The 14,168-nt window shown below is 40.9% G+C and overlaps 1 protein-coding gene across 3 annotated transcripts in view; it reads left to right on the top strand.

The window, feature by feature from the left end:
- Window positions 1-14,168, top strand: part of PEAK1 (pseudopodium enriched atypical kinase 1) — a 71,714-nt gene that overhangs the window by 352 nt on the left and 57,194 nt on the right. The window lies entirely within an intron of this gene.

Below are 14,168 nucleotides of genomic sequence, written 5' to 3' on the forward strand. Positions count from 1 at the left end.
TCTCGCCCCCCTTTGCCTTGAGAAGGGAAACTTTTCCTGGCCTGTCCCGCCAGCAGCTCCGTGGGGCTCGGGCGCCTTGCCGCCTGCCTTGCCCGCCCTGAAAGCGCAGTCCGTGAGGGGAGGCATCCGGGCGGCGGGTCTCCTCGACGGGAGAGCAGGGAGACTCTGGGGAGAAGGGGCTGGAAGACGGGCGGCGGGGTTCCGTGAGCCTCTTGCCTCTCCCGCGCAGGGAAAGGCTCATCCTGGGCAGGAGGGCGACCGGGCGGCTCTGGGATCCGTGGCCTGGCCGCTTCGGTCCTGCTGCCGCTGATGCCATGAAATTTAAGGGGCCGGAAGATCTGCAGATCTGTAAGCGGATCAGGGCCCTGGACAAAATCAGCAAAGGGCTCCCTGGAAACCTCCCCTTGGATCTTTGCTCTTGACTGGATTTGCCTTGTGTTTTGTTTTGTTCTGCTCTTCAAGTCAAGAGGTCCTTGGTTTTTAGCCCTTGAAGTTGTATCCCTTCATTCCCATAAAGGAAATTCCACATAGGAAACTGACACATTGTTTCAGAACCACATCCCCCTAGTCATTGTATTTCTGGCCCATAGCTCACAAAATATGAATATGTTCCAAAATATATTGATTATTTTAGGCTTTTGTATGTTTTTCTTCCTTCCCCACACCCATTTCTTTTGCACTTGGACAGCTTGTGGAGGACAGGGCTAAGAACTTGATTACAGTATGTAAATGGTTAGCATTCAACATAATTGTGTTTCTGAATGGCTTTTTGAGCACCTTAACACACAGGCTGCTGTTATATGGAGGTCATCTATCAGAATTAGAAATGGAAAAATATGGGGCAGTTGATTGTACAGATGTTTAAAAGATCTTTCATTCTCTTATCTGCATGACTGGTGCTTAAAAATTATGTGTTTGCTTCTAAAAATTTGGAACTTTACTTCAGCCTGACAGCATATGGACAGTTTTACAGAAATGTGAAGTTTCTTCTTTTATCCCAAGTTGATTAAGTGCCTTCTGTCACACTTGCTAAAGCTGTTGCTGTGCGGTTACGTCAAATCTTTCCTCAGACATGAATCCACTGTGCGGCAAGTCACTATCTGCCTCAGGCTCCCCATTTTTAATATAGGCATAGTGCTAGTAGTAGCCCATTGTAACAATGAGGGAAATGCAAATCACTTTGAGCATGGGGAAAAAACATTAAATACTTTTTTATTCCTTAATCTTATGAATTATTAGATCTGTGAATGTGCTTAATGAACAATATATATTGAAAGAGAACAATATCTTCTGGCTTATCATCAGGTTTCCTTACCCCTCCTCTCCCCCCCCCAGCAAGGTCTTCTGTTGTGCTTTCCAGGATCAAGACTACCTTCCAAAGTATGAAATCCACAAGGTCACGTACATAATCATTGTTCTTGGCTTTTCAAGGCTATGTTAACTACTTATACAAAGTAAGAGTTTAGCTCTTTGCTTGATAAGAGTTTTCCGGTATTGAGAATCCATCCAGCTTTTGTTAGATTCTTTTAAAGTCATGGAGGCTGGTCCATTGGGTCAAATGGGATGCTACCCAACCAACCTCAGTCTGCAGTCGGCCAGTTCTCACCTCCCTCCCTTCTTTCTTACAACCAGTTTAGAGAGTGGCATTGGCTGTAAGCTTCCTTCTCCTTAGTCTTAGTCTCAGCCTTACCTTCATTGAAATGAGGGGAGGTTCTGACTGTTATTAGCTTTGACTTCACGTGCTGTTGGCCTTCCTCCCTACCAGTCCAATGGGCACTAGTCCCCACTGTTTAAGATTCCCTAGCCAAGAGAACAAAAAGTATTGCAATAAAGCAGGCTCCCTCAAACTCGGCCCTCCAGATGTTTTTGGCCTACAGCTCCCATGATCCCTAGCTAGCAGGACCAGTGGTCAGGGATGATGGGAATTGAAGTCTCAGAACATCTGGAGGGCCGAGGTTGAGGAAGCCTGCAATAAAGGAAAGCAGGAGCTATGTGTCTTATGTAGACTTGCATGCAGAAGCCAGGAAGGCCAAGTCGCTAGTGCCATCAGCTCCTTAAATAAGGCTGGGAATACTATACCATTGGTTTCTGTTATATTAACAGAATATTAACAGAAATATTAAGCTGTGTAAACAGTCTTTGGTACCTTGGTGGAAACTCAGGCTGGGTGATACCTGGTTTTCAACATCGCGATATGTCACCAGGTATATCACAAACTAAACATTGCAATTTAGTGATATATTGTGATGTCTGAAACATGGAACGGGTGGGGAGGGTGGAGATTGGGCGAAGGAGCAGTCATTGAAGATTGCACAGGGTGTGTGTATGGAGATTGGATGAAGGAACAGTCAAGGAAATTAATAGGTATGTGCTGTGTGCACTGCAGGTTCCTTCTCTTGGAGGCAGACAAACCCTCACATTTGGTGGGCGAACTCCTTCCACTCCTCTCTGGAAGTAGAAAGAGGAGGCGGCCCAGCCTTGATTCCTACATTGGGTAGAGACACCATGGTTATGGGGAGGCGCTGAGGCTGGGAGTGGGGCTCTTCTGCCATAGGAAGGGAAAGTGAGCTGAAAGGACAGCCAGCCAGCCGCCTGCCAGAGAGCTCATAATTATAGCACCCCTTGGAGTTTTGAAGGCTGTGCTTTGCAATACACGGCCGGTTCAGTTTTTTTGAAGTGGTTCATATGATGTGGTCTACAAGCTGGTGTTGGATGATCGATACATCGGTCAGATCTAGCGGAAAGGTGAAATATAAATGCAGGAAATAAATAAATGGGGAAGAGCAAGAACTAGAGATGACAGACGCTCTAGTAGATATACTCTTTCATGTAGATCCCTCTTTTTTTGCAGCATGCTTTTATCTCCTCACAGTTGTAGCAATTTGATTTTTGAGTGGTCTTACAGGATTTTACTTATATGTGGGAAAGTGTGTTTCAACCACAGATTAAAAGTAAATTCTGGTTATATAAACCAGGAGCTACTTTTATTTTATTTTTTAATCTAGAAGCTTTTCCTGTGCCCACTTTACAAATGAAATGTGGATCGAAGCATTGAGAGGCTGAATTTTTTGCATTGGTAGATTTACTTTTCCAACAATGCTAGATTTTTTAATGGTAAAATAGCAGCTGAAGTTGTACAGATCAGGATACTTCCTGGCAAAAGTATGATCTCCATTCTGTTTCAGGAAAACCTCATTTGTTCTCTGAAACACAGAAATACGTTAGAAATTATTTCTCTACCCAGTTGTTATTTCCATGAGTAGTCTGCTATTGTATGAAAATCCAAAGATAAAGATAATGTCATTTACTGACTTCCCAACTAAACTTTTTATCCTTATTCATATGAGTTGTACCTGACTTTCAATGGCAGATAAAACACATTTCTGAAATATTAGGTGCATAATATTAATCAGTTACATGATGATAGATTTTGTTTTGAAGCCTGCTCATATTTGAAGTGTCCTTTAAGTCTTAAGGACATCTGCAACTAGAAAGTAAGTTTTGTTGGTTAGGTTGATTTCAGAGTAGGGAGTTCATAGCTCAATAGTAAACTTGCACTGGCTTGAGCTCACAGCTTCACTTGTATATCTGGTACTGAAATGTGTCTTGTTGGATTGGGACAGTTATACCCTGATAATCTTGGTCACCCTCCTCTATACACAGTCCAGCTTGTCAATATTCTTCCACCAGATTACTATTATGCCTGCTATATCTCTGCTCTTTAAAATCAAATACTTCAGCTCACCCATAAAGTAACTCAGCTCAATCCGGAGAGCCTAGTTAGGCTGCTTGATGTTTGCCCACTCCCTCCCTCTGCAGCCCAGATGCCAGCCTGGGGAGCCTGAGACAAGAGTGGGGCTAACTTTGCCTGTCAGCCAGCAACTTCATTTCTTTCTCTGGCCACACAAGTGCCAGCAGGCTGCCACCTTCCCTCCCTCCCTGTGCAATTGCTGAGCAGATTGAAACTGCCTCCCATGCCTTGCGTAGTGCTCCAGAGGGTGGCTTCGGGTAGCTATCGCTTGTGTGGTGAGAGGCTATCTTTGGGGCTAGCCGCAGCTGGCGGCTCCAGGGAGGCCATTGGAGCCCCGGGGCTCTACGTTTCTGTGCACAGTGCCATGCCATGTGGTGCCCCGGCTGATGCACTCTGCCCGGGGCAGCGCTGCCTACCCAGCCTCGCCTGGAAGCGGCAGAAGCTGTGCACAGTTATGTTGATCATCTGCATGGCCAACAACTGCCTTCTTCGCACCTTCTTTCCTCCTTTATCAGGATATCACAAGGTTTAAAAAGGTAAAGGTACCCCTGCCCGTACGGGCCATTCTTTGCCAGACTCTAGGGTTGTGCGCTCATCTCACTCTATAGGCCGGGAGCCAGCGCTGTCCGCAGACACTTCCAGGTCACGTGGCCAGCGTGACAAGCTGCATCTGGCGAGCCAGCGCAGCACACGGAACGCCGTTTACCTTCCTGCTGGTAAGCGGTCCCTATTTATCTACTTGCACCTGGGGGTGCTTTCGAACTGTTAGGTTGGCAAGCGCTGGGACCAAACAACGGGAGCGCACTCCGCAGCGGGGATTCGAATTGCTGACCATGCGATCGGCAAGTCCTAGGCGCTGAGGTTTTACCCACAGCGCCACCCGGGTCCCATATCACAAGGTTTAGCTGGCTGTATATTAACAATGTTGGAAAGCAGATATCAGCCATCCCTAGTCAAAAGTCGCCCAACATACTGAATCCACCCCAATCTAGAGGATTTATTGCAGTCCCCTCCATCTTTTGTAACATATTACTTTTATAGTTGCAGTGTCCACTCTTAGTATCATACAAGTAATTTGGAATAATGATGTAAAAGTTAAACCTCACATATATCTTTTGTTTTTACTCTCTTGTGAACATCTCATGTAGCTTCTCTCTTTTTTACAGTGGTACTTCGGGTTAAGAACTTAATTTGTTCTGGAGGTCCGTTCTTAACCTGAAACTGTTCTTAACCTGAGGTACCACTTTAGCTAATGGGGCCTGCCGCTCTGCTGCTGCCACACAATTTCTATTCTCATCCTGAAGCAAAGTTCTTAACCCGAGGTACTATTTCTGGGTTAGCGGCGTCTGTAACCTGAAGCATCTGTAACCCGAGATACCATTGTATTTTCTTTATAGCTGGCTGATGTGTTGTTGTCTGAAACTAAGAGCGATAGGAGGAGGTAATAATGATAACTTAAAAGCTTTCACGATTGCAAAATGAAAAGGAATTGTCTACATCATGGGTAGGCAAACTAAGGCCCAGGGGACGGATCTGGCCCAATCACCTTCTAAATCCGGCCTGCGGATGGTCCAGAAATCAGTGTGTTTTTACATGTGTAGAATGTGTCATTTTATTTAAAATGCATCTCTGGGTTATTTGTGGGGCATAGGAATTTGTTCATTTTCCCCAAAATATATAGTCCGCCCCCCCCCACAAGGTCTGAGGGACAGTGGACCGGCCACCTGCTGAAAAAGTTTGCTGACCCCTGGTCTACATTATTTAACTATAACTACCAATGAAATGGGAAACATAGTTGTGTAGAATATGATAGAGGAACAGCTAGCTGTGGTTTCTTTATTGGGTTTTGTATCAGTTATAACAAACATGGAGGGAAATGCTCACCAATGTCAATTTGTGCAAAACACTGTTGCCTTAGTGCTGATTATGCAGGTCAACACTACAGTAACCTAATCCAGTGAAATTAGCAAAGAAATGACAGACTTCCTTAAAACCAGATTCTAACAAAAATGTGGGTGGAAAACCTTTCATAACAAAGAATGGTTTGGCATTCAGGGTGAAGTAAGTTGTTGCTAATTAAAAGGTTAGTACATATTCTTATAGATGGTAAATCACAGAGTACATTGAAAAGTCATACATCGTATCAGTGACACAGTAGTGTCTATGCAATATTAAGGCACTAATGGGAAGAAATAGTCATTTTCTTTTTGCTTAATACATATTCAGCAATATCTTACATGCTAAGAAAATATTTTTAAAGGATATGATTGTATGTGTTTTGTAAGGTATTATCCACCACTCTTAGATACAGTAGGGAAATGGAATCTTTATATACAGAGATGGGAAACATCATCTGATCCTGCCACAGTGACCCATACCTTAGTTACCTGGTATTTGGACGGCTTAGTGTACTCTATGTGAAAAGTTCAGAGACTTCAGCTGGCTTACAGAGCTGCAGCCACTGTTGACCAGGGCTGATTCTATGGAGTAGAGGTCGCTTGCTTCAGCAGCTCCACTGGTCTGTTTCCAGGCACAATTCAAACTGCTGATTATGACCTATACAGCTTAGGCCCAGGGTATCTGAAGGACTCTGTGCTTCCCTATGAATTCGCCCAGGCTCTGAGATCCTTGGGGAACCACCTCTCAGTCCTGCCATTTTCACAGGCACGCTTGGTTTAGATGTGGGGAGTGCATTCTTGGTGGCTGCTCGGAAACACTGGAACTCCCTTCCTAAAGTAGCTAGATTGACTCCCTCCTTGAAGTGAGCTTTCCTATCAGCAAGCCTTTAATGTAAAATGCAAGTAAAATCCTACCTTCAAAACCATCAGAACAGATTGCAGGAAACATAAAGCATTACATTTTCTGTACTTCATCTACATGTGTAGCTGTACAAATAATAAATACTATTTGTGCCTGTTTTTATGGTCTGATGACCAGAATTTTATAAATACTGCGTCTGTGTATCTTTTAAGCTTTGAGTGTTTTTCCTACTATGAGGACTTAAGGTGCACCACCATATGGAATGTTGTTCTCTAGCATTTAAAGTACCTGTTCTTACCCTTAGATACTGTTGGTTACAGTTGCCATGCAAAATGTTCTGCAACAGCTTAAGTGGTTTAAGGTGAAAATGCCAAACAATTAGATGCAGACTCTCCACCCTTAAATGATCTTTAGTTAAGGTAAGTTTGTACTGCATCCATGTCAGTGTGGTTGGGTTTGTTCTGTTTTATATAACACCAGACATAATTTGATCATTTCTCTGGTGCTGTTTTCATCAAAGACATGGATGCTTAGTTGTCTTTCTTATTAGTGTTGGTATTTGCATGGCAGTGAATCAAATAATATATTGCAAAATGCAGTTGATGGTGTAATTGTGAAACAGCAAGATTTATGTATTTATTCCCTCTTAATTTTGCAATATGGTAGTTCTGCATTTTTCTTTGTGTTTTATAAGATGGGTTTTGCTGGCTTTCGTTGATTAAAATGATGCAAATGTCATTGCAGAATAACAGGTATGACGAGAATTGGTGCTAATTAGACTAACTAGGGAAACACTGTAGTGAAGAGTGTTTCTGCAGATAAACAGAAAAAGATCTATGGTCAGAATATCCTGTATTTTATGTGCTGGTTGTACATTGAAACAGTGTAGGTCTGTTGCTGAATAACTACCATCACATCTCTTTCTCAGATACTTTAGCCAGTATAGAAATGTACAGCCATGATAAAGCATTGAGATGTTAATATTACAACAATAAATAAAAAAAAGAAAAATGCAATATAGCTTCATTTTAAAATAAGGGAACAATGTGTTACATTGAAAATCAGAAAACTAATTTCAGTGCTATCTTTCTCTGCGTTAAATTCTGCAGTGGGCATCTTAACAGATATCATGTCTACGTGTAAAGTATATGATACATAGATACATACTAAGGCATTCAACAAAAATATGTTGAGTACTGCAAGAAGTACATATAATTCATGTTATGAAGTTATATTCTTCCCACTATGGGGTAGTTGAATTGGGGTATTATAATTTCACCAATATGTCACTGGTATGTTGCAATTTGCCTTTTTATTTAGATTAAATTGCTAGCACAAAGGGGGGGGGAACTATTAAAAAATAAGACAGTGGAGCTGATGGTAGGGGAGCAGAGGCAGCACAAAATCGAATGGCTGAGTCATGGATGAATGATTTATTGTGCTACTGTAATGATTAGAAATAAGTATTGACAGATAAGCAGCAGCCTGCACTTCTCAAAGTTACATAACAGTTGTATTTTTAGGCATTCAAATTAGAAATAGTGTACAGTACATGATAAATTTCTATGTGATGTGATTAAATGCAACTTTTTCATGGTGGTAGGGTAATAGCATTATTTTTAACGAAAGCTAATATCAAATTTTTCAATGTCAGTATCTTAAAACAAGGTCCAAAACTGCAGTTGGGGAATACCTTGCATTGAAGGGAGCTGGACAAGATAAAATTTGGTAGAGCCTTCCAACTCTACAATTCTATTTTTCTATGACTGATCAAAATGTCTCCAAATAGTGGCAAGCTTTCAAGTTCTTCAGAACATTACATTAGGGCTGGGCGATATATAGTCCAAAACTACTTTGAAGTTCATTTTGTGATATCAGTTTCATATTTTTTTACCTGGCAATATATTGGAAATCATGGTTGGGTGTGCGCACTATGCAAAAAGCACAACGTGGGAAAAACTGCGAAGCCAGCCAATGCCTCTACATAGCTCCATCCTTATTCCAGCCATTGTGATATATATTGTTCAACTGATCAAACCCCGACTGGCAAATCTACTGGGAAAATCTGAAGCCTCCCATATTAAATATCTTTTGGATGACAGGTCTAGTGATATTACACTGGCCGTGGCAAAGTTACTTTCGGAAGTCAAAAGAAACAAACATCATCAAGCTTGAGACAAAATGACCACCTCGGTTTCTCTCTGTATTAACTGTATTTTGTTCTGAAATTGTTCTATGCGTCTTTGGACTGCAATAAAGAGTTTTTTAAAAAAAAAATTGTGATGTTTAGCTGGTGATAGTCCGGCCCACCACAAGATCTCAGGGGCGGTGAACCGGTCCTCTCCTAAAAAAGTTTGCTGACCCCTGGACTAGAGGACCCTTAGGGTCGCTTACAACTCTACAATTCTATTATTCTATGCTGCACAACATAGTAAGAGCCTACTGGATCAGGCCGATCACCCATCTAGTGAAGCATCCTCTGTGGGAACCCCACAAGCAGGATTCAAGCACTCTCCCCTCCAGTGGTTTCCACTCTGAGTTTGTGTATACAGTGGTACCTCAGGTTACAAACACCTCGGGTTACAGAATCCGCTAACCCAGAAGTAGTACCTTGGGTTAAGAACTTTGCCCCAGGATGAGAACAGAAATCGCATGGTGGCAGCAGCGGGAGACCCCATTAGCTAAAGTTGGTACCTCAGGTTAAGAATGGTTTCAGGTTAAGAACGGACCTCCGTAATGAATTAAGTTTGTAACCAGAGGTGCCACTGTAAATACAAGGCTGTTTTCCTATTTTCATGTTAACAGTATCAAACTGTGTTGTCATGGCTTAGCATTCCCTGTGAACGTATCCCTTTATGTTGCTAGTCCTACACTCTGTCCTTTATTGCCTTTAGAGAATAATTTGGTCTTTGACTGGCCTGGGATATCACTGATGCATGTACACATGCTGTGTTCTTGGAAGTAAAGAACCTACATTTGCAATACCTGAAATACTGGCTTCTGCTTGTCTACAGGCATGTAAACTCTTGTATTAAGGTACCCAAATTTGGTACCTTGGTGGGTTTTTTAGCATCCGAGATATGGCAGTAATTTAAATTTGTGCGGAATGAGAGAGTATTGGACAGTTTATGAGATGTGATAAAAGATTGCATAATATTTTAAAGAAATAAATAGACTGACTAACTTGATACTGTTTTGCCCATTCTTGACCTAATTAGCTTACATTGGGTCATTGGTGATGTTGTTACCTGAAGGCTTTATCTAAAAACATTTGATCATCCTTCCCCCCCCCCTTTTTTTTCTTGTTCAAAATCAATCAATATTGCATAGTGCTCTGTCTCTCCAGCCTATAAAAGAGGCCTTAAGTATGTATTTATATGTTCAGATCAGTGATTGCGCACAGTGTCAGGACCAATGAACTGTGAAATCAATTATTAAATCTTATTGACACTGCCTGGAAGCTGTTTTGTTGAGATTATTAGAAATATTAAGTAAATAAAACTTCAGTCATGCTTTTAATATTAAGGTTAATAAACTACCATTGAAGGAGTGGCAATACGGTAGAACCTCTACTTACGTCCCGTTCTACTTAGGCTCGTTCCAGTCGCGTCCGCGGCAAACCTGGAAGTAAACACCAGGTTTGCCACGATACACACAGAAGCGGCTGCCACGGTCTGCACATGCGCAGAAGCGGGCTGCCTCCGAATGCCCCTGTGCACAACAGCGCTTCTACCAGCAACCCGTTCCACTGTGTATTGTTTCTTCTATCATTCATTTCTAATGAAGTGGACTGTGGTACACAAAAGCTTATGCCATAATAAATTTGTTAGTATTTCAGGTGCCACTAGACTCTGTTTTTGATGCAACACATTAATATGGTTACGCCTGTGTAATTTCTATCTCATTTAAACCTCTACTGCCTTATGGAATACCTTTGGGAGAAGAAAATGATAAAGAGTAAACCCTGAACAAATCCAGAGTGGAGTTCCTAAGGCAGTTGGATAGCACCATGTATGCTTCCTTCCTGCAACTCCTGCAGCCAAGCTGGTGCCCAACATCTTGCTCTGCTTCCTTTTGGACCCCATCAGTGAGGCTGAGAGGGGAGTCTTGTCGTCTAGGCAGCCCAGGACCTCCAGACACGCTGCCCAGGTTTGCATCCTGGAGAGGTTACCTTGGTGCTGCTAATGCAGCAGTTTGATTTCTCTCCTGGACACTCACTGCACAGTCTCTCAAGACAGATGGATGCTAACCAACCAAAGCCCTCATTTTGCAAAAATGGTTTCTTTTGTGTACTAAACATTTGTGTGTTGTTGGCGTCCGTCTGTCTCTCACTACTTCACCATTGAATTCTATAGCAAAGGCAGTGGTGAGCCCCCATTAAAGGATGCAAATATAAATCACCCAAATAGAATGTGATCTGCAAAGCTTTATATAGTATCATTTAAGATTAAGGATTTGTCTTGAAGATTTCAGCTGAGGAAATGACACTTATATAAGAATCTGATCCACTGAAAGGAAAAACTATTAATTTGTTCATGGTTTGTAGGATTTGGTGATTTGAGTTCTGCACTCTGACGTGAGATTAAATGGTTATAAAAGCTTGAGCAGAACATGATTTCTGTGTCATTGCAGATAGTAAGGATAGATGTGGCATATAGATTAGAGAGCTAATCCCATACAATTTAAATTATTTAAATGTTTCATGGTTTTTAATAGGTGCACCTCCATATTATTTTTTTTCATCTTAGTCTTGATGGCAAACAATTCACTGTAATTTTTGTACTTGGCTTCCCAAGGACACATATGGGAGAATGAATACCAAAACATTATTTTTTGTGGAAACTAATACATGCAAAATTCCTTTTATTATAATATTCTGGTCATCTATATCCGCTGCACCATTCCACAGTCATGCTGTTGTTCCTCCACAGGAACCATCTCATGATCAGGCAACTGTTCTGTCCTGTCTCATATGCATATTGTTGCTAATTGTGTGTGCTATTGTTTTCTGGAAGTGTGGGTATGTGTTGAAAATGTAATTTGTGCTCAGTGTACAATAAGCACTTCCTTCCTCAGTTATTTGAATTATTGACATCTTATGCAGCAGCCTTCAGGATTCCAGAAGGGTGTATGAGTGAACAGCTTGTGTTGCTGTCTTTCAACCAATATTCTACACAAGACAAATGCAAGAGAGCCATTCCCCTCTGCTGCATTTTCCTTTCAGAGCTTTACAAGCACCTCGCCAAAGCATTTTACCACTGCACTTGAGAGCCCCCTTTCCACTACTTAAAAATTTATCCAGAATAGTTGGGAATGCAAAAATAGTTAAGCACACTTACTTGGTAATGTGATTCCAGTAACAAACTTTCCAAGTCCCTGAATTACTCAGGCTTTCTTATACAACTGTGAAAAATTGTTTGCGTGCTCAAAGGTGTTGTAGCTAGCCTTACTTTGTGTGCAAACAGGAAGATAAAGTGAAGGAAATCTCTTACCTATATTCAGTGCTGGTCTGTGAGTAGACGCTCATTCCTCTGAGGCGGAGCAATAGGCTATTTTTCAGAAGTCCTTTCTGTGTTCTGCTTGAGGCCCAAGTACATCACTAATGTAAGATGCTTCGTAGATGCTGGAAGGTGTACAGGGCAAACAGTGTATGTTTTTATTATAATTATGGGACTAATAGAAATATAGATTTGGCCTACTAGAATATTCCATAGCTGCGTTGCAGGTCCAGCCTATGGGAGACACTTGTGGTCAAAGTAGATGTGACAATGGTTGGCACACATTTCTTTTTGCGTTTCTGTTTCATTCACAAATAAAGTGGCAGATCTTACTTGAACAGAAAAAAATAGGATGTGCAAGAAGGAGGATTTTTCCCGTCCGTCATTTGCTCAAACATGAATTCTTTATTCCCTAAGCGGTGGTAGCAAAGAGATGACGTGTAGAAGGAGGGAAAGTTCAGTGTCTCTCCCTATTGTTTATTTTATTAACCACCAGAAACTTTATATGTTTATGGAGAGAATACATGAATGACAACTGTGCCATATCAGGTTTAGTCTTAAGCAGTTAGTAAAATATGAGTTAGAACTCTACTCGGATACTAAAGCTTCTACAAAACATGGAGTTCATTCCAGTTTCCTTGACTCATAAAATAATGCTTTGTGCTCACTGTTGTGCTTTGCCATTACATTTTGTTGTGTTAAAAAAAGTTTCAAGCATGGTTTTATTATTCAAATATTCCAAGTCAGGAAGCACAAGACAGTTCAGATATGACTTTATTCTTGTGAATATTTTCTTTTTCATAATCGGCTTTTAAAATTATTTATTGTGCTCCTAGCTGACAACCAATGCTTTCATTTGTTAATGTTTTATTTCATTTCATCAATGTGAATTGTAGGGCTAATTTAGAAGTGCTTTATAATTCCACAGATATAATAGAAAATACGTTCTTTAAAAGCGTTCTAAATGCATTTCTTAGAGCAACATATCAAATTTAATGTCCAAGCACACCTTCTGTTATGGTAAATATGTTATGGTAAACATAGTTTACTTCTTTAATTCATCCAGAAGCCCTGGCATTTGAGGCAACTTTTACTCCACATACTTGGCAGTTGGCCCAGAGGCTGCTTAAGCCGTGTTCAATGCTGTTATTGCAGAATAGTATAAATAGCTTAACTTAATCCCCTTATATGTTCACAGTCATCTCCAGTCTTAAGGTTCTGGTTTGCAAGGGATCAGAGAATTTTCAAAAAGTTGCAGGTGTCTGTATAGATGGACTTAATACATGAATATCTTCCTGTCTGTCTGTCTGTCTGTCTATCATTCCAGTCACTCATTGGGCTATAGATCTAAAACTAAATATAAATTGGTGAGTTGTTTCTTACTACTTTAAGCATGTTGTATTTTGTATTTTGGATTCTGTTTCTAAAGACTGAGCACTTATATAGAAATTTCTGTGGCAGATTTAATCCCCTGTTACTGCACTTCAATGAACTACATACTGGTTGCTTACTACTATAAACACAATTGAACAGGGGGGGGGACACCAACAAAATTCAAAAAAATGAAAGACAAATTGAGTCATAATAATATAAAGCAAATGTGGAAATGTCTTTGAAAATGAGTTTCAAAATCCTGTATTCACTAATTTGCATGAAAATCATGCCATGGTTTTATATAATTGGCATCCAATGCCTCAACTGTTATGGAAGTATAATAGGAACATGACCAGCAGCTGGAGATGTCATTTTCCAAATGATTTTTTGGATTGTTTATAATAAGACAAATAATGATTCCATAATCCTGACAATTTTATTATTAGATTATATAAATGATACTGCTCCTATTAAACATTATATACTGGTAATTGTAGCTATCTTCTGCTAGGAAGGAAGTTGATCACAAACAGTGTTAGAAATTGAGATATGAAAGCTGGGAGCTAGGTTATGGGTGTAACAACAGACTGTCTAGGCACGCTTTTTTTAATAACAAGAATACAAAGCTGAAAATGAATGAACTGCAGCTAAAATATTGTTCATTTTTCACATGGTCTAGAGGTTCATTTTAAATAAAAGCACCCATTCTACTCATGTAAAAACGCACTGATTCCCGGACCATCCACAGGCCGGGATGAGAAGGCGATTGGGCCACATCCACCCCC

Source organism: Podarcis raffonei, chromosome 9 (genome assembly GCF_027172205.1).
Source record: "Podarcis raffonei isolate rPodRaf1 chromosome 9, rPodRaf1.pri, whole genome shotgun sequence".
Classification (NCBI taxonomy): domain Eukaryota; kingdom Metazoa; phylum Chordata; class Lepidosauria; order Squamata; family Lacertidae; genus Podarcis; species Podarcis raffonei.